The sequence below is a fragment of the Cebus imitator genome, unplaced genomic scaffold (genome assembly GCF_001604975.1).
Source record: "Cebus imitator isolate Cc_AM_T3 unplaced genomic scaffold, Cebus_imitator-1.0 Scaffold17, whole genome shotgun sequence".
Classification (NCBI taxonomy): domain Eukaryota; kingdom Metazoa; phylum Chordata; class Mammalia; order Primates; family Cebidae; genus Cebus; species Cebus imitator.
This window is the reverse complement of record NW_016107332.1, coordinates 2,843,521-2,862,842: the sequence shown is the minus strand read 5'-3', so window position 1 is coordinate 2,862,842 and position 19,322 is coordinate 2,843,521. Positions and strand designations below refer to the sequence as shown.

Genomic DNA, 19,322 nt, shown 5'->3' with positions numbered 1-19,322 from the left:
ATGCGGTGTTTGATCTTCTGCTCTTCTGTCAGTTTGCTGAGAATGATGGTTTCCAGGTTCATCCATGTCCCTACAAAGGACACAAACTCATCGTTTTTGATGGCTGCATAATATTCCATCCAAATGTGGTGTATATGTGCCACATTTTCCCTGTCCAGTCTATCATTGATGGGCATTTGGGTTGGTTCCGGGTCTTTGCTATTGTAAACAGTGGGGTTTTGCAGCTTCTTGTAGCTCCAGGCAATCCTTGGCCCGGGAGAGCTCCTGCCTCTGCCTCTTTCTTCCCGGGGCCTTCTCCTGTATGTTCCCCCTCTTCTGTCTGTGTGTTTTCCTTTCATTTTAAGGAAACTTGTCATTGAATTTGGGGCACCTGGTTAATCCAGAATGATTTCCTCTTGAGATCTTTTATCTAATAACACCTACAAAGACCCTTTTTACGAATGAAGTCATATTCACAGGTACTGGGGACTAGGGCTTGGACATGTATTTTTGGGGACCACAGTCCTACCCAATATACCACCCTTAGGCTATCTTCACTCACTGAGCACTTTACTCTTTTTCCTGGAACTTTCTCGTGTTCACTTGTTTCTTTTCACTCTAACCTGTGTTTACTGACCCTTTCTAGTCTGTGGGACAAGCATCAATTATCAGTGTTTTCACTGGGTCCTCCACTCTTTTAAGCCAAGTCCCCTCTCTAGCTTTTATGTGAGCTCCTTGAGGACAGGGATTATGTGGTTTATCTTTATGGCATCAGCAGGTGACCCTGGTGGGTGTCCAATAAATGTGTGCTGAATAGATGAATGACTGTATGACAATTAGAACTTTTTGAACATTTATGATCTATTATACAATTCTCTAATGCAGTTATTTCAAATAACATTCTTCACTATAAGTTAAGGTTTAACTCTTACTGGAAAGGACGTTTAGTAGGTCATAAAGTATAAGCTAGAAATAATTTTAAATGAACAAGAAAATACCAATACTGTAGGCCTCATAAAGATGTAGGAAAAAACTTACTAGACGCAAGTAGATACCTGTATGTCTTCATTAGACAGGACTTAACCTGTATTTTCAGCTCTACTGTAGCATTTCATGTGGGCTTAGATATGTCTATTGAATGGCTAAAAGTTCAATAGATATTGAAATATTTTATTCCCTGAACAATTAAAACTATTTCTAAAAATTAAATTTTTGGGAAAAAGGAGTAAAAATAAAGTCTCATGTTTTATGAATAATTTGAGTACATTGACTTAATGTTCCAGTAGAGAAACATTTAATCATGAAAACCATGAGGGGGGAAGTAACATGTTTTTAAGAAAGAATCACACTTGTGTTTCATATGAAGGACTCTTATTGGAATGCTGTTTAGTTTCCCAATATTGTAATTCAGTGTAACAAGATTCCTCTGAACCTATGCTATTGCACGCTAGTTAAAGTTGGTTAATAGTGATTATTTTGTGGAATATTCATTGAGTGGTATAGATCCACTCTCAGGGCCCCAGTGTTCAAATCAAAATATATTAGCTGCATGAAAACCCAGGTTTGGATTTGGTACAAACTATTTGCTTTGTAATGCTAGAAACTCGATGTCATTTTTGATGAACTTGGCCTTGAGTAGAAGCCCCTAGAAGCTTCCATATCCTTTTCTGGCAGCAGAGTTAAACACTCAACTGAAATGACGTTCTCTAACAGAGGTCCCCAACATTTTTGGCACCAGTGACCAGTTTCATGGAAGACAATTTTTACACAGATGGGAGTGGGTGGGAGATGGTTTGGGGATGAAACTCTTTGACCTCAGATCACCGGGCATTAGTTAGGTTCTTATAGGGAGTGTACAGCCTAGATCCCTCACAAGCGCAGTTCACAGTAGGGTTCATGTTCCTATGAGAACCTAATGCCACTGCTGATCTGACAAGGCAGGAATGCTCACTTACCGGCTGCTGACATCCTGCTGTGAGGCACAGTTCTTAACAGGCCATGGACCAGTAGTGGTCTGCAGCCTTGAGTTTGGGGACCCCTGATCTATATGAACAAAAGGGGAGTGTTTAATTTTGCATTCAATAGCCAATACAGTTGCTGTTTTGATTGCCTCCCTTTTACCTCACTGATGAAGGAGAGATTCCTGCCCTGGAGTTCTGGGGATGACCGAACACACAATACTCGACACAGGACAGGTGATATTGACAGCAGATTCCTAGTCACTTATTCTCATGGCTGGGGTAGGAGGACTCCACATGCCCTGCAGTGCCACAGAGGGGTTGCACCCAGGAGCAGAGTCAACGAGCAAAGGCTGTGAGAGGTGGGCTTCATAGTATCAAGAGGGTGGATTACCCCCTGGTTCTTTTGGGAAGATGTGATTGGCTTGCTTGAAAAATTCTGTGGGTTGGTGGGGAACTGAAACCTGCTACTGGGGGATAAGTAGGAGCTGTGTCTGGTCCTTGCAATAAAAAGGGGCATTTAGCTAGGGGACTTTATCTCTCAGGACAGAATGGGGAGGAAGAGCTGCAGTTTGACCATTTGAGGCCCTCCTGGTTTCACCACATGTCAAGGCAACATTTAAAATAAGGCTTTATTTTATTTATTTATTTATTTTTGAGACGGAGTTTTGCTCTTGTTACTCAGGCTGGAGTGCAATGGTGCGATCTCAGCTCACCTCAACCTCTGCCTCCTGGGTTCAGGCAATTCTCCTGCCTCAACCTCCTGAGTAGCTGGGATTACAGGCACACACCATCATGCCCAGCTGATTTTTTGTATTTTTAGTAGAGACGGGGTTTCACCATGTTGACCAGGTTGGTCTCGATCTCTTGACCTTGTGATCCACCCACCTCGGCCTCCCAAAGTGCTGGGATTACAGGCGTGAGCCACCGTGCCCAGCCCAATAAAGCTTTATTTTAATCCTTTCACTACAGTTGCTACTTGTAGTCACAGACTTTTAATGTTTTTAGGTACAATGCTGAATTCGTTTCTCATAAACATCAGAGATTCTGAAGGTAATAAATTTTTACTTGTAGTGTATAACCGGAATTTGGAAAGCAGCCTTAAGGTTATGGTTTCCATGGGCTAACACTTCTCTCAGTATTTAGCTTTTAATACTCATAAAGTAAAAAAATATAGCCATACAGATTGAGCATCCCAAAGCCAAAACTCCAAAATCCGAAGTGCTGTAAATCCAAAATATTTTGAGTGCTGACATGATGGTGCTCAAAGGAAGTACTCATTGGAGTATTTTAGATTTTGGAGTTTTGAATTGGGATGCTCAACCAGTAAGCATAATGTAAATATTCTCAAATCCAAAAAAAAAAAAAAAATCCATCAGAATTGCTTGCACCCAGGAGGTGGAGGTTGCAGTGAGATCCTGTCACTGCAATCCAACCTGGATGAGAGTGAAACTGTCAAAAAAAAAAAAAAAGTCCAAATCCTCTCTTATGGTCTCCAGCATTTTGGATAACAGAATACTCAAACTGTACTAAATATGTAAGAATTGCATCTGACAATAATTATATTTTTGAGTTTATGAATGATTTATTTTAAACTGAATATAATTATTGACATATAACAAACTGAGTTCTTATTCTGTGAAAATTTCTGTAATTAAATTTCTTTTACATTAGTATTATTGCCAGTTCAGATTTGCCATTTGGTGGCTCATAGAAAAGCAATACTCATCGAGAAGCTCATAGAGAAGTAATCAATTTAATAGTAAAAAAGAATATAACTTCGCATACCCTCATATACAGTAAAATTATATCCGTCTTTAATGCAATGCAATTTAATACACTCAAAGTCAGATCTCCCATAATGTACCAGTCAGGAATCTAACTAAAGGACATTTAATTCATCAAAACATATCTTGGATATTAGTATACCTTGGTCTGTGATCCAAGCACTTTGGGAGGTGCTTGGAGGCTGAGGCTGGAGGATTGTTTGAGCCCAGGTGTTTGAGGCCGGCTTGGACAATACAGAGAGACCTCATCTCTACTAAAAAAAATTTTTTTTTAAAAATTAACTGGGTGTGGTGGTATGTGCCTTAGTCCTAGCTACTCACGGGGCTGAGAAGGGAGGATCACTTGAACTCAGGAGTTCGAGGTTACAGTGAGTTATGGTTGCACCACTGCACTCCAGCCTGCATGACAGAGTGAGACCCTGTCTCAAAAACAAAACAAACTAACCCTCACACCTTAAAGTATGGTTTCTATAATACCCAATTTAAAAATTTTAAAAAGTACTCTGGCAACTTCTAATGGTACTTTTCTGAAGATCAAACTTCTTTACATTGCATGCTACTAGATAGAAGGTCATCAATCCTAAGACATTTGAAATGCTTAAGGATGACATTTTAAGTAGTATTTGCATAGCATCTTACATTTGTAGATTGTTGACTAGCCAGTCATGTTACTGCATACCCCATGATGAACCTTCCATTATGTGGATGTGATTTGTTTTCCCATTCAACTTAGATATAGTGAAGGCTTGACAGAAGGAGTGGCTGTTTTAAAGGCACACAAAATATTGTATTGCTACTCTCAGGCTTAAGAAATTTTAGGATGCTGTTTATTCAACTGAATTGCATTAGGGAAACTTTCAAATATTGGCCTCAGAGAGGGATTCCAGATTTTAGCATCCTAACCGGACGAAAGAGAGTTTAGTCATTAGAGAACTGAAATGGTTTGTGGCAAACTGGTATAATCAAGATGGATTATAATCAAGATGGATTATCGTCCTGCAGACAGAACACTTAGACCCACAGGAGGCAAGAAGGATCGCATTGTGGTCGGGACATGGATTTGTAGAAAGGCTTAAATCAATTAAATTCATCTACAGGTCCCAACTTAGACATTACGGCCTCAGGGATGCCTTTTCTGCCTCCCATTCCCACCCCTTGGGATTTTCTTCTTGACAAATATCTTATTCTTCCTTGATTATATCTTATCGCATTTTTTTGTATCTGCATGGTTCAATATCTATTTCCCCTGCTTGGCAGTGCACTTTGTAAGGGCAAAGACTATAACTGTATTACTTATTATTCTTTTTTTTAAATTGCACTTTAGGTTCTGGGGTACATGTGCAGATCATGCAGGATTGTTGCATGGGTACACACATGGCAATGTGGTTTGCTGCCTCCATCCCCCCATCACCTACATATGGCATTTCTCCCCACATTATCCCTCCCCGACCTTCCCACTCCCCCCCCACTGACCCTCCATTGGCTCCCCCACAACAGACCCCATGTGTGATGCTCCCCTCCCTGTCTCCATGTAGTCTCATTGTTCAACACCTACCTATGAATGGGAACATGTGGTGATTGATTTTCTGTTCTTGTGTCAGTTTGCTGAGAATGATGGTTTCCAGATTCATCCATGTCCCTACAAAAGACACGAATTCATTGTTTTTTTTTATGGCTGCGTAGTATTCCATCGTGTATATGTGTCATGTTTTCCTTGTCTAGTTTATCATCAATGGGCATTTGGGTTGGTTCCAGGACTTTGCTCTTGTAAACAGTGCTGCTATGAACATACCTGTGCCCGTGTCTTTATAATAGAATGATTTAGAATCCTTTGGGTATATACCCAGTAGTGGGATTGCTGGGTCAAATGGAATTTCTATTTCTAGGTCCTGGAGGAAGTGCCACACTGTCTTCCACAATGTTTGAACTAATTTACACTCCCACCAACAGTGTAAAAATGTTCCCATTTCTCCACATCCTCCCTGGCATCTGTTGTCTCCAGATTTTTTAATGATCACCATTCTAATTGGTGTGAGGTGGTATCTCAATGTAGTTCTGATTTGCATTTCTCTAATGACCAGTGATGGTGAGCATTTCTTCATATGCTTGTTGGCCTCATATATGTCTTCTTTTGAAAAGTGTCTGTTGATGTCCCTTGCCCACTTTTAGATGGGTTTGTTTGTTTTTTTCTTGTAAATCTGTTTTAGTTCTTTGTAGATCCTGGATATCAGCCCTTTGTCAGATGGGTAGATTGCAAAAATATTTTCCCATTCTTTTGGTTGCCATTTCACTCTAATTGTTTCTTTTTCTGTACAGAAGCTCTGCAGTTTAATCAGGTCCCATTTGTCTATTTTGGCTTTTGTTGCCAATGGTTTTGGTGTTTTAGTCATGAAGTCCTTGCCTATGCCTATGTCCTGAATGGCTTTGCCTAGATTTTCTTCTAGGGTTTTTATGGTGTTAGGTCTTCTGTTTAAGTCTTTAATCCATCTGGAGTTAATTTTAGTGTAAGGTGTCAGGAAGGAGTCCAGTTTCTGCTTTCTGAACACTGCTAATCTACATTTGATAGGTGTACTTCACATAATCCCATATTTCTTGGATACTTTGTTCATTTCTTTTCACTCTTTTTTTCTCTATTCTTGCCTTCTCATTTTATTTCATTGAGTTGATCTTCAATCTCTGATATCATTTCTTCTGCTTGGTTGATTCAGCTATTGAAACTTGTGTATGCTTTGCAAAGTTCTCATGCTGTGTTGTTCAGCTCCATCAAGTCATTTATATTCTTCTCTAAATGGTTTATTTTAGTTATCTGATCTAACCTTTTTTCTATGTTTTTTTAGTTTCTTTGCATTGGGTTAGCACATGTTCTTTTAGCTCTGAGAAGTTTGTCATTACCCACCTTCTGAAGCCTGTTTCCGTCAATTCCTCAGATTCATTCTCCATCCATCTTTGTTCCCTTGCAGGTGATGAGTTGTGATCCTTTGGAGGAGGAGAGGCGTTCTGGTTTTTGGTGCTTTCGTCCTTTTTGTGCTGGTTTCTTCCCATCTTAGTGGTTTTATCTACCCATGCTCTTTGTAGTTGGTGACTTTCGGATGGGGTTTCTGAGTGCATATCCTTTTGGTTGATGTTGAAGCTATTTCTTCTGCTTCTTAGTTTTCCTTCTAATAGTCAGGCCCCTCTTCTGCAGGGCCGCTGGAGGTCTACTCTAGACACTGCTTGCCTGGGTACCACCTGCAGGGGCTGCAGAATAGCAAGAGTTGCCGCCAGTTTCTTCTTCTGTTATCCTCATCCCAAAAGGCTACCCACCAGATGTAGGCCTGAGCTCTCCTTTATGAGGTGTCTCTTTGGGTATGCGGGGGTCAGGAAGTTGCTTGAGGAGACAGTCTGTCCCTTATAGGAGCTCAAGTGCTGTGCTGGGAGCTCTCCTGTTCTATGCAGAAGTGCTGGGCAGGTACCTTTATATCTGCTGCAGCTGAACTCATAACTGTCTCTTTTTCCAGGTGCTCTGTCCTAGGAAGGTTGGCTTTTTTTTATACGTTCCTGTTGTGCTGCTGCCTTTTTTCATATATGCCCTGTCCCACACGGAGTAGTTTAGTCACAGTCTGCCAGCAGAGGTGTTGTTGAGCTGCTGCAGGCTCTGCCCAGCTGCTGTGTGAACTGCCTCGGTAGTGGTAGACTGCCTGGGTATTGGGTGACACCCTTCCCCACCCTAGATGTATGGTCCTGGGAACAGCTGCACTTCCTGCGAAAATCTCAACTCAGAGCGTTTCAGATTGCTTGTTTTGTGGGGGTGGTACCCACTGAGCCAGATCGCCTGGCTCCCTGTCTCAGTTCCCTCCCTTTTAGTTGAAAGGGTGGCTCTGTCTCCCAGGCATTCCGGGAGCCAGTTGAAACGACCACCCAGATTTGTGTGAGTTTCTGTGTGTCGACCCAGCACCGGCTGACATCGTGGTGCTGAAAACTTGTGGCGCTTTTAGGCCCGGGAGTTCCCTGGTCTGTGGGCAGTGAAAACTGTTTGGAAATGCAGTGAGCACTCACCCTGTGCACTGTTCTTGCTGGGAACTGCACTCCAGAGGTGTTTCTATTCGGCCATCTTGTATCTCCCTGCTATTTATTATTCTTATCCGCAGCCCTTAGCACAGTGCCTGGTGCAATAAATATTTTTGAACAGTGGATACAGGGAGAAGCGAAAAGAGGTTAAGTAGAAGGGAATGTTCTTAGTGAGCTCAGTAAGCAAGTTGCTCTCCCTCGTCTCAGGCTTCCAGAGCTGATGGTTCAGGTGGCCCTGCAGGACCTATACACCTTAAAATGTTTGGAATGATTATATCAGGTTCTAACCTCTTGAAGGGGAAGCACTTAATTAAATTTTCTCTAGAGGCCTTATTCCCTGGGATTTCTTGGTCTCTGTATCAACACAGTGGCCCTATCCTCTGTGGAGAGGTCTTTAAACAAAGGCCTGGACTTCACATCACTGATACCTTAGGGAACACAGTCAAGGGACTAGAGGGCTCTGATGAGAGGCTGGATATTCATCATCTGTAGAAAACGAATTATCTTATTTGCATGCATTTCAAAGTGTGTGGCTATCATTTGTTCTACAAACATATGTTGAACACCAATTACATGTCAGGTGTTATATCAAAGTAGTGGCTATTCAAAGATGAATAAAATACAGCACTTACCTTGGAAAAGCCCAGAGAAAGACAAGTAACTATGATAGAAAAGTTTTAATATTTCTTGTCTTATTTTCATTTCTTATTTCACACCATTCACTTTATATTTTGATAAGAGAAAATGAAATTAGTCTGTGTCTTAGCTTGAGTTGCTGTAACAAAATGCCATAATCTGGATGGTTTAAGCAACAAACACTCATTTCTTAGAGTTAAAGAGCTACCTAGTTCTTTGGCCTCTTCTTATAGGGGCACTATTCCCATTCTTGTAAATTCCACCCTCACGACTAATTAATCCCAAAGGCCCCACCTCCAAATACCATCAACCTGGGATTAGGGTTTCAACATATGGATTTGGGAATCAGGGAGGTGAGTCAGAAGTATTCAGTCTATTGCATTGTTTGTTTTACTCAATCTTTATAAGTTAATGAAGTGAGACAAGAAATGAGAACTTTAGGATAAGAGTCCCAGCACTCTCAGTTGGCATGTGTCTGCCTGGAGCCTCTGGGATGCCTCCTGCTCCTTCTTAGTCATCTAGTTCTTCCCATGTGACCTTTCACTGCATGGAAGGGCTAGGATACAGTGGATAATAGGACTTGGTGGTGAGGTTCACATTCATTCATTCAATCAGTAATAATGTACCAGGCCCTGAACAGAGGACCAGGGATAAAGAAGTGAAAAAGATAAAACCGTCCTTTCCCTCATGCAGCTTGCATCCTGTGGGAAGTTCTGTACACATTTGCAGTTGATAGAGGAACTCAAATGCAACAGATAGTGCCAACAGGAATTACCCCTGTGTGAAATGGTGACAGAAGCACAATGTGGGTCTGTTAGGTCTGCAGAAGCTATCCCATGTCACACCTGGACAACGAGATTGAGGGAGAATACGTTCTGATTCCTTGTTTAAAAACTTTGGATGACACTTAAGCTATTGCTGCAAAAGATTGTTTACAAGTAAATATACTACTATGTGTTATTCATTTAAGGAATCTTACTGAGTTCAAGTAAGAAAATCCATTTATTTCTCCTTCCATTCCGTCCTCTCCACCTGCTCATCTCATGATTTCCTTATCCATCCATGCATTTGGGGCATGCCATGGACATGTGTACTCTGAATTGAGTTGGAATAAATTCAGATTTTCTTTGCTACTCAGGAACCAGGTTTTTTGTTGTTGTTGTTGTTGTTTGTTTAAATCAGAAGATCATTTAGGCATTCACAGACAGGAAGAGTTCACACTGATGTTCAAACATGAGTTCACACTGATGAACACACTGGTGTTCAAACTCCTGAAAAGATGTGTGAATTGTATGGTCTGCACCGAGCAGTTGTAAGTTCAGTTCTCTTTGTGAATAAATGAAAGAGATGAAAGCTGCTTATCACAGAATGTTTTTAGAAAAACCTGGTATGGATTTTCTATTTCAAGAATTATACTTTTTTTGGCATATAAATAAAATTTTATCAGTAATTTTCATCTTCCCTATTAGGGAATTATCTCTTCTCCTTAGTGAATACAGTGTCAGAAAAATAAACATAAAATATTGTTTAATTTTCTCCTTTCTTGCATTTTTCCTATAGAGAATATTTATTCAGTAAAATTTGTGGAACATGTCTTCAGATCAGATTAGTTCTGTGACATATTTATTTATTTTTTGACATATTTATTTTTATCTGAACCAATGTTCATAGCTAGAAACACCAAACCTTTTAATATTTATTTTCTTGACTTGTACAATTATTATGAATGTTTATTCATCTATTATATGTCATACACTTTCACATAAATGAATACATGAAATAACATAGTTTTCAATAAGTATGGAATTTTAAATATTGAATTGTGTAACTCTTGTGGCTAGTTAGACACCAGTATAACAATATGTTGCAAAGATGGAGGCTACATAATAAGAAAATTTTAAATATTTGGATTTATTTCTTTTGCTCTTTTCCCTTTTGGAAAGAAAAACACTCCTGTGACTTTAGGTAAACTTTTAAATATAAATCCAAATAAATTAGTTGAAGAAAAGGTATAATTCACCATGTTATAATGGAAATCAGTTGTTTTATAGATTCATTTGGACTATTTTGTCAAACTAAAATTTCTCGGGCTGTGATAGAGACTGATCAAATTAGCTTAAATGGTTCAACTCAGTCCAAATATGTCTTAAGAAAAATCATTTATTCAGCTGTCATTAAGCACTTATATAAAGCATTAGACAGGTGATAGAGACACATATGCAGATATATGCTAACATGCAGGATAATAAATACATGGTCTTTGCCATCAAAGATTATATAAGCTACAGCAAGTGAAGGAAAAGGGAATACAAACAAGTATGAGTTGTAACATAAGACACACAAATAAGTGTCATAACGCCAATGAACAAATTACTATGACAACTTTGTTGACAATTCCTGGCTACATTGGAGAAGGCTGGATTAGGAAGTCTGCCAGGCAGAGAACGGAGGAATAGAGAATTTTAAGCAAAATAAATTGTATGTACGGAAGGATTTACCAAGGAGCACATGTGGGCAGAAACGAGGGATTGGACGTGGCAGGACACCCTGAGTGAATGAAGTGGAATGGTAGCTGAGGCTGGAGAGGTATCTTGGCGATATATTTATATAAAGACACTTCTCCTAAGTTAAAGAATTAAAATGTATACCACAGAGTGTGGGAAACATGGGAAAGCTTTTATACAAGAGGACATTATCAGATTTTTAACAAGAGAATTTTCCCACATAGTGTAGAGGAGGGAGAGGTTGTGGAGAGCAGCCTAGAGACACAGGCAGTAGTGCAGGTGAGAGATGCCCAGAGAGATGCGAAGCTGCTAGATGTGTGGATGGAGAATGGCAAATATGGACGTTCCAATGAATTCACATCACGAGATTATTAAAAAGATCCTAAGAAATTTGGTTTAAAGACATTTTATCTTTGGGATGCTGAGACAGGCAGATCATGAGGTCAAGAGATGGAGACCATCTTGGCCAACATGGTGAAACCCCATCTCTACTAAAAAATACAAAAATTAGCTGGGTGTGGTAGTGTACACCTGTAGTCCCAGCTTGCTTGAGTTGAAATCGTGCCACTGCACTCCAAACTGGTGCCTGGTGACAGAGCGAGACTCTGTCTCAAAAAAAAAAAAAAAAAAAAAAGGGCTGGGCGCGGTGGCTCAAGCCTGTAATCCCAGCACTTTGGGAGGCCGAGGCGGGTGGATCACGAGGTCAACAGATCGAGACCATCCTGGTCAACATGGTGAAACCCCGTCTCTACTAAAAATACAAAAAATTAGCTGGGCATGGTGGCGCGTGCCTGTAATCCCAGCTACTCAGGAGGCTGAGGCAGGAGAATTGCCTGAACCCAGGAGGCGGAGGTTGCGGTGAGCCGAGATCGCGCCATTGCACTCCAGCCTGGGTAACAAGAGCGAAACTCCGTCTCAAAAAAAAAAAAAAAAAAAAAAAAAATTATCTCTAGGGTAAGTCTTAGGATTTATATGCCTATGATACTTTCTGACTCAAATTCTGAAGTAGCTTGAGTCACAGCTTGGTTTAGTTTTGTCTGGTTCCAGATTAAATTTTTGGCACAGAGCTGAAAGAGCACCTCTGCAAGGAAACTTTAATATGATATATAGTAGCTCCTGGGAGTCATATGTGTCAACGGGAACTGGAACTGCATTGGTATATCTTGAGTTTAGAAAAGGTTATACTATAAATAATATAATTTTGTGAATCTGTTATGACTGAGTGTTCTAGAGATTGTTTATATGTATGTTTCTGTGTAAAACGCATACAATAAAATTAGTTGGAATAATATAATCTTTTCCTATTTGTAAGTCAAAGAATCATAACTTATGGCGAAACTGTAAAGGAAGAAAAATACGTTGCATTTACAAAGTGTACTAGCCAATACTCCCACTCTTTTGCTGGTAGTTGCTTTTGATCTCCATACTTATTTGGTAATATTTCTTCAGTCGTGATGGTGAGCACGCTCTAATAAATTCACTTAAACTTATCAGAATTTTAATGCCAGAATAGAAAGCAAGAATGTAGGGTTTCAGTGGACAATGAGTTCAGAGAGATACACTAAAATTTCATATAAACTTGAAAACAATCCTAGCCAAGGAATTGCCACAGCTCCACTTAATTTTTCATGAAGATGCAAAAGCTTGTTCAGAACAAACAATGAGCCATTATAAGAGAGTTGGATTCTCAAGTCTTAGTTCATCATTCTTAGGATCCTCGTAAATGGTGGCAACCTAAAAAACCAACTAGTTACTGTGATTCATACCCTTTCTACCCAAAGTGACTGGGTTACGGGATTAAGAAAATATATGAATGCAGGTCAAGATAAACAGTTTTGACAAAATTGTTTCTCTAGTTCCACGAAATAATTAATTGACCCATAGCCCCTCCTCTATCTGAAACTATAGATGAGTGTTTTGTGTCATTCTAGATTGTCTTCTGTTATTTGTCCCCATAGCATTGATACCTCTCCATTTTTTCCTTTTACTTGTTCAATGGTAGCCTTTTCTTCTAGACTGTAAGAGACTCATTCATCTTGTCAGTGGGGTATATCTAGAGCTTAACCCAGTGTTCAGTGCCATGCTAATGTACATTAAGTAACTCAAAAGCAAGGGAGAGAGAGTAGGGAGGGAAGGTGGAAGATGGGAAGCTGGTTTTAAAGAATAGGGAACTGGGTGAAATCTTATCACTTCAATTACAGTTACAAATGTAATTATACTAAGGTTGTTCCTAAAATGAGAGAAATGTTACAATGATACATTTTAAGAATAATGCCTGCCACAATAAGTATTTATTTTTTCCTGGATGTTCTCAATCTTATTTTTCATTTATTCAAGAGACCATAGAGAAAAAAACTTTATTTCTTCATTTTGTATTACACACGTGGAATGAGAGACCAAAATACAGAGGAGTTATAGGGCATAACTCAGAAAGAGCTTGGCTTTACTCTTGATGTGTCCCTTGCCTCACTTTGCAGCCATATATTGCTAGGATTTGCACACATGTTATTCTGAATGGGACTCTTGAGAGAGAAAGATGAGTTTTGTAAAATGTACTTCTGGTTCAACGTCAAGGATTATTTAAACCTACTTAAGATGTTACATAAATTCCTGTAGGATTTTTGTTTAATACCCTCACGAACGTTTGTCTAACAGGGCAACGTTCTCATTTTCATTCCATTTTGTAAGATTCAAGAAGAACAAATTTGTGAAACAATTACTGATAAAGACCTCATTGATCATGCTCATTTTCTAGAAATTTGATTAAAATTAACTCCCCAACCTCAAAAGCACATTATTTACACAAATCTTTCCCACCACCTGTAAGTACTTTCCTCTTGCAGATTTCCCAATCACTAACTAGAATGAAATAAACCGTCTTAGAAATATGAAATTCAGTAGAAATGTCTGTCACTCAGCAATTACAAAAAGGAATTTCACACTTCTTGAAAAACCCATTAGTGACAAACTCTAATTTGTATATTAGATTCATACTCAATGAATGCATTATTTGGCATTACTTTCCAGAGAGAAACACAATAGCAAAGTACAACATTTAGAACCTTCCTAAGGCTTGTGTGCTCACGGTGCCAGGAAGTCTTTTCATTTTAAATATGTGTCGTTGTTAGCTATGACTTTACACAGATCAGTGGAGTGCAAATCCCATTTCTCAAATATTTTGATGTTTAGGCCTGAGGAGGAAATAGCACCTGTTCCAACTCCAAATACAGTAGAGTCACAGCACCACCAGATGATGGCTTGTTTTAGTTAGGGAGGCAAAAGTAACAGGGAAAATTAGAGTTCTGTGTACCAGATTTGTTTGGAAAACTGATTCAGTTGGGTTCTCAGCCAAAATAAAAGCAGGAAGATGACACTTGTTTGAGGACATAAAAGAAGGAAAAGTGACAAAATAATAGATTAGCAGAAAGAAGCTGAGTCCCAGCTGTATTTACAGGAAAAGCTTGAAGGATGTTTAAGCATAAGTAATGATGGAAGGAAGGAGATTGAGACAAGTGATCTACTAGATATGCCAAATGAAATACCTTTGTTGTTCAGTAGGAAATATGGAATATGCCATGGAATACCTTTAGCTTATCTTTAAGTTAAAACTAAAAATACACTTTCACCCACTCATAGACAACTCACACTGATTTGAACCCTACTGATTTGAAATTCAGGCATTATAGTATGTGTATGACTTTTAAGTAGAAAATTTGAACTAATTTTATTCTTAGTACAAGTTATTTTATAAAGGAAAAATGGAAATCTCAACTAAAAAAGTCATTGTTTTTTCAAAGCAAGAGCTCAAAAAATGAGAATTTTTAAATGTTGTAATTCCAGATGTTTTTGATGCTAAAGATGTTTCAGCTCAATAAACATTTGTACTGAACAACTGTTTATGTACAAGCCCTCTTCTAGTTAGAAACTGTATTTAATGCAATTTTAAAATTATACTTAATTTACTTAAAATTCTTAATATTATGGAGATAGCATACGCTTAATATGGACTATAATTTTTCTCACTAGTGTACACCATCATCACGACTACTAATTCTCTGTTATTATTATTGTTTTGAGACAGTCTTGTTCTGTCACTCAGGCTGGAGTGCAGTGGCATGATCATGGCTCACTGAAGCCTCAACCTCCGAGGCTCAAGTGATCCTCCTGATCAAGTAGCTGGGATTACAGGTGTGCCACACCATACACAGCAAATCTTGAAAATTTTCTGTAGAGACAGGGTCTCAGTATGTTGCCCAGGCTGGTCTCGAAATCCTGATCTCTGGTGAACCTCCTGACTCAGCCTCCCAAAGTGCTGGGATTACAGGCTTGAGCCACTGTGCTTGGCCCTTCATTATTTTTTAAACAATGGGCAGTGTCTAAAATTCACTTTAAAGATCTTTGTATGTGTATGCACTAATTTTACTTTTTATGCAGTTTCTTTTGCATTTCTTTTTTTTGGAAATTATTAGAGCTGATCCTGATAACTGATTTTAGGTCTTGACTGTTAGGAAGTTTTTTCTTAGCCTCCATGCCTGAGGACTTCATGACCACTGTATATATTCTGCTTGAAAGCTATAAAACTTAAAAAAAATTATACCTACCTGGAAGGGGAGATACCATGATCACGAAGGTGGTTTTCCCAGGGCGAGGGTTATCCATTGCACTCTGGATGTGTTGACCCCTGCGATTTCCCCAAATTTGGGAAACTCAACTGCATAATTTGTGGTAGTAGGGGACTGCATTTGAGCTTTCCCCTGTAAAAAAAAAAAAAAATTTAAGTTGCCCTTTCCTGATTGTTAACTATGAAGCTTACAACCTAAATTTGAGTAAATATATATGCTTGAATTTTTATTTCTGATAACTCAGAGAATACACAGTCTAGTTCTGTGTGGAAAGGATGTTACATGACTATTATCATATGTTGTTTTTCTATTTGGAGGTAACAGTTTTTGTTGCAAACATTTGGAAGATGTTTTTGAATTCGGGTTTGGAGTCTAAAACCACAGAATGAAGTGGAGCTTAATGGTTTGGGAAACATTTCTGCGAGGCATCCAACCAGGCTTATTAATAAACAAACTATTGAAAAGCAAGGAAGTGGTGGTGTTTCTAACTAGATGTAATTGTGATTATTCGGATGGACTGGGCTGAAAGTTTCATTTTGCTAATTAATACAAAGCAAATTGTGGAAATGCTTAAAATATTTAAAAGAACAAAAAGCATCTTCATACAACATAGAAGAACCATTTGAGAAAATGAATTTGCATAATTTTATTTTGTTTTATTCATTTATAAAGCATGTGCCCTAGAGGACTTTTGAACAGATTAACAAATGAGATAAATGATTCTTTTAAGTAAATGATTAAATGAATGTTGCTAATGTAGTCTGAATTACAAACTTGCACTAGTTGGAGTAACCAATACTGTTTACACCAACAATTTCCTCAAATCCTGTCTCTCAACATTAAAAACAAAACAAACAAACATATTTCTTGATTAGGTCAAACTCCAATCTCCAGTGTGGGAGATGGAGGTGTGGGGGGTAGCGGAGACATTTCTGCTATGTATTCTTTTAGGAATCCAGGATTCTTTCATTGTTTCACTATGCTAAATTCTCTTCAGGGCTGTGTCTTCCTCTCTTATCAAACAGTGAATAGGAAAAGGAAAATATCATGGAGGATTTGCATAGCCAGTTTCTTGCACAAGCCGGGCCTACTTCTGCCTAGATTCCATTATGTGCCCGGGAGAAAAAGCAAGCAGAGTTTGGTGGATACATAGCATTCTCCTCCGTAAGCATTTCTTAAAAAAAAAGTCTCATAATTCATAATTTTTGCTTGTTAAAACTGAGCCATACCACTTGTTAATTTACATTACTCAGGTTTTACTACTTGGATTAAGTAATTACTTAGCAGAAGTGTTGAAGCAATTTGCAATTCTATGATCATCAACATAGACCAAATTTACATTGGCTCAATGCTGAAGGGTCAGGAAATCCTTATGAATTATTTATTTTACTTTTGTACATAAAAATGACTCTTTGGTGCATTGCAACAGATCAGAACCAGAAACCAGCAGGAGTTGACGAGCAGAGACACAGGTGGCTTCTCATAGTGAACCTGATATGAGGAATTGGGAGAAGTTCAAGAGCTGAGCTGACTTCCAGGTGTTCTTGTTCCTAAAGTCAGACTTCAGTTACCTGCCAAAGAAGTAAAACCTCATTCATCAGAAAACACCTTTAGCCATTTATGCTGTTTAGGCTTCCAAAATCTGCCACGCAGGCTGTGCAGCAGGAGTTCCTTCTGGGGGGAAATGGTTGATCTTCTGCAATTAGTCTGCTTCCGTTTCCCTGTTGCGTCTTTTCTGTGTTGCTAGCCTACCTCTCTTTTGTCCTCAGTTCCTTCATATCCCATCTTGCATATTCTCTAGTCATATAGGTCAAAAAACTCTGGGCAGTTGTTACATGGCTGCAGCAAAGCCCATTTTATCTGGTGGAAACAATTTTGGGCAGACGAGGTGGCAGCGTAAAGCCTGTGCCACCCACTTGGTAACATTGTACACATCTCTAAACCTTGCTGGATGTGACCACATAGATTTAAAATCAACGCACTAAGTACTTGGGTTGAGTTTCATTTAGTAGGTTAGGGTAGCTTTTGTCTTAGCCTGGGATTCCCAGAAAACATGGCCTGAGTCAGAAGCTTAGCATCCTAGCACTTTACAGGAGAGTGCAAACCCAGGGAGGCAGAAGTGAGGGGAAATGGAGCAAAGCAGGGGCAGTGAAAGGTACGTGAACAAATAGAAGGAGGTGAACTTTACACAGCTTCACAAGAAGCACCCCAAAGACAGCTCAGCCTCACAGCACATCATCAAAGAGGACACAGGAACTAATGCTTGTCAGAACAGTGCCTCCAGGGTAGGAAGAAAGAACAACTTATCCACTGGCTTCCTTCTTTTAAAATTAGGTAAATTTCATATTAGTTAAAATAAATTCGCTCCCTGGAGAGGAGGTCATTAACTCTTCTGCATGTTCAGGCAGCTGCGGAGATGCCAGTTCCCCACATGTTCAGTGCGGCCAGTCTCTGTCAGACAGTGCCTCTCAGGCCACATCTGTAGCATAGCACGTACATCAGCTGTTACAGTCCAGTAAACTTTGACTCCTTTCATCTAATTCGTTTCTATTTCTATAGCTTCCATACTAGTTCATCTCATTTTAAAGTGCTCTCATTGGCTAGACATTCCTCACGGCAGCCCAAACTCAGTGCATGGAACTTGCATTGTAGTTAGGGAGACCAACAAAAGTCAAGTAGGTAAATAAAGATGATTTTAGGGAGGAACAACTGCCCTGTAGGAAACAAAACAAGGTGATGGACAGTAGTTGCAGGTGTCTTGAGAATCCATACAGTCTGGCACTTGGGGGATTTAACCACTTCTATTCCCTTTTCTGCATTAGCCTGCTGACCTTAACAGATTAATTTCTGAGCACTCACCAGTATAATCTCCCTGCTCCAGTCACTTACATCTATTTGCACTTCTCTGACTTTGATTTGCTAATCTCTATTTTTGGGCCTTCACATGTCCCAAAAATGCTCTATACCTCTTTCTAGACAATATTTCTCCTCTTCTTCCTTCAAAATCTGACTCAAAACCTTCCACAGGAAGCCTTTCCTGACATATTTCCTGTTATATTTTCAATTGCCTGTATTTATGTCAGCTGCACCATATTTCACTAATTTGAATTGAATTCTCTATTATCTTAAAAATGTCCTCATGCTCTTTTTTTTCCCTCATGTTCTTCTTACGTTCTCGATTCAACGTTACTTTCCTGGCTCCATATGTAGAGCAATGGACATGATGTTGGAATGACTGGCAGAGACCAAACAGGAAAGTTCACGGTGCTGCAGAATGATTCACTAGATTTCACCTGTTGCCTGAGGTTTGGAGTGAAATGCTTCTTCATACTTACTCTAGTTTGCACACAGTCCCTGGTGAAGTCACTAATTGGTCCTGAACTCTGAGGCACTTCCCATCATCTTATTTCTTACCTATAAGAAAGTTTATAAATGAACTCCAATTTTACAAATTATACTGAAGCTTTTTAGCTTCAGTATAATTTTAAAATATTAATATAATAACTGGAATGCTGTTTTTGTTTTTCTTAATTATTTAAGAAAATACAATATAACTTCAAGAGTTTAAACATAAAAAAGCAAATACTCTGTTATATAAAACCAAGAAGATATTTGGCTTTCACAATTCAGAGTCCAGCAGAAATGGTACAGTGCTGGATATCAATGTAAATTCCCTTGTCTCTTTCCTAACAATTCAGATTCATTGTCAGGGGTTCAGAAAACTTACGTTTAAACAGTCAATCCCGGTAATTACAGGAACAATATAATGTTACTTGATGTAGATATTTA

At 39.0% G+C, this 19,322-nt stretch overlaps 1 protein-coding gene and 1 non-coding gene across 15 annotated transcripts in view; both read left to right on the top strand.

The window, feature by feature from the left end:
• Positions 1 to 19,322, top strand: part of COL25A1 (collagen type XXV alpha 1 chain) — a 523,210-nt gene that overhangs the window by 143,778 nt on the left and 360,110 nt on the right. The window lies entirely within an intron of this gene.
• LOC119468548 lies at positions 15,505 to 15,668 on the top strand. The gene has a single exon (XR_005197242.1). It is a non-coding gene; the product is annotated as a U1 spliceosomal RNA (small nuclear RNA).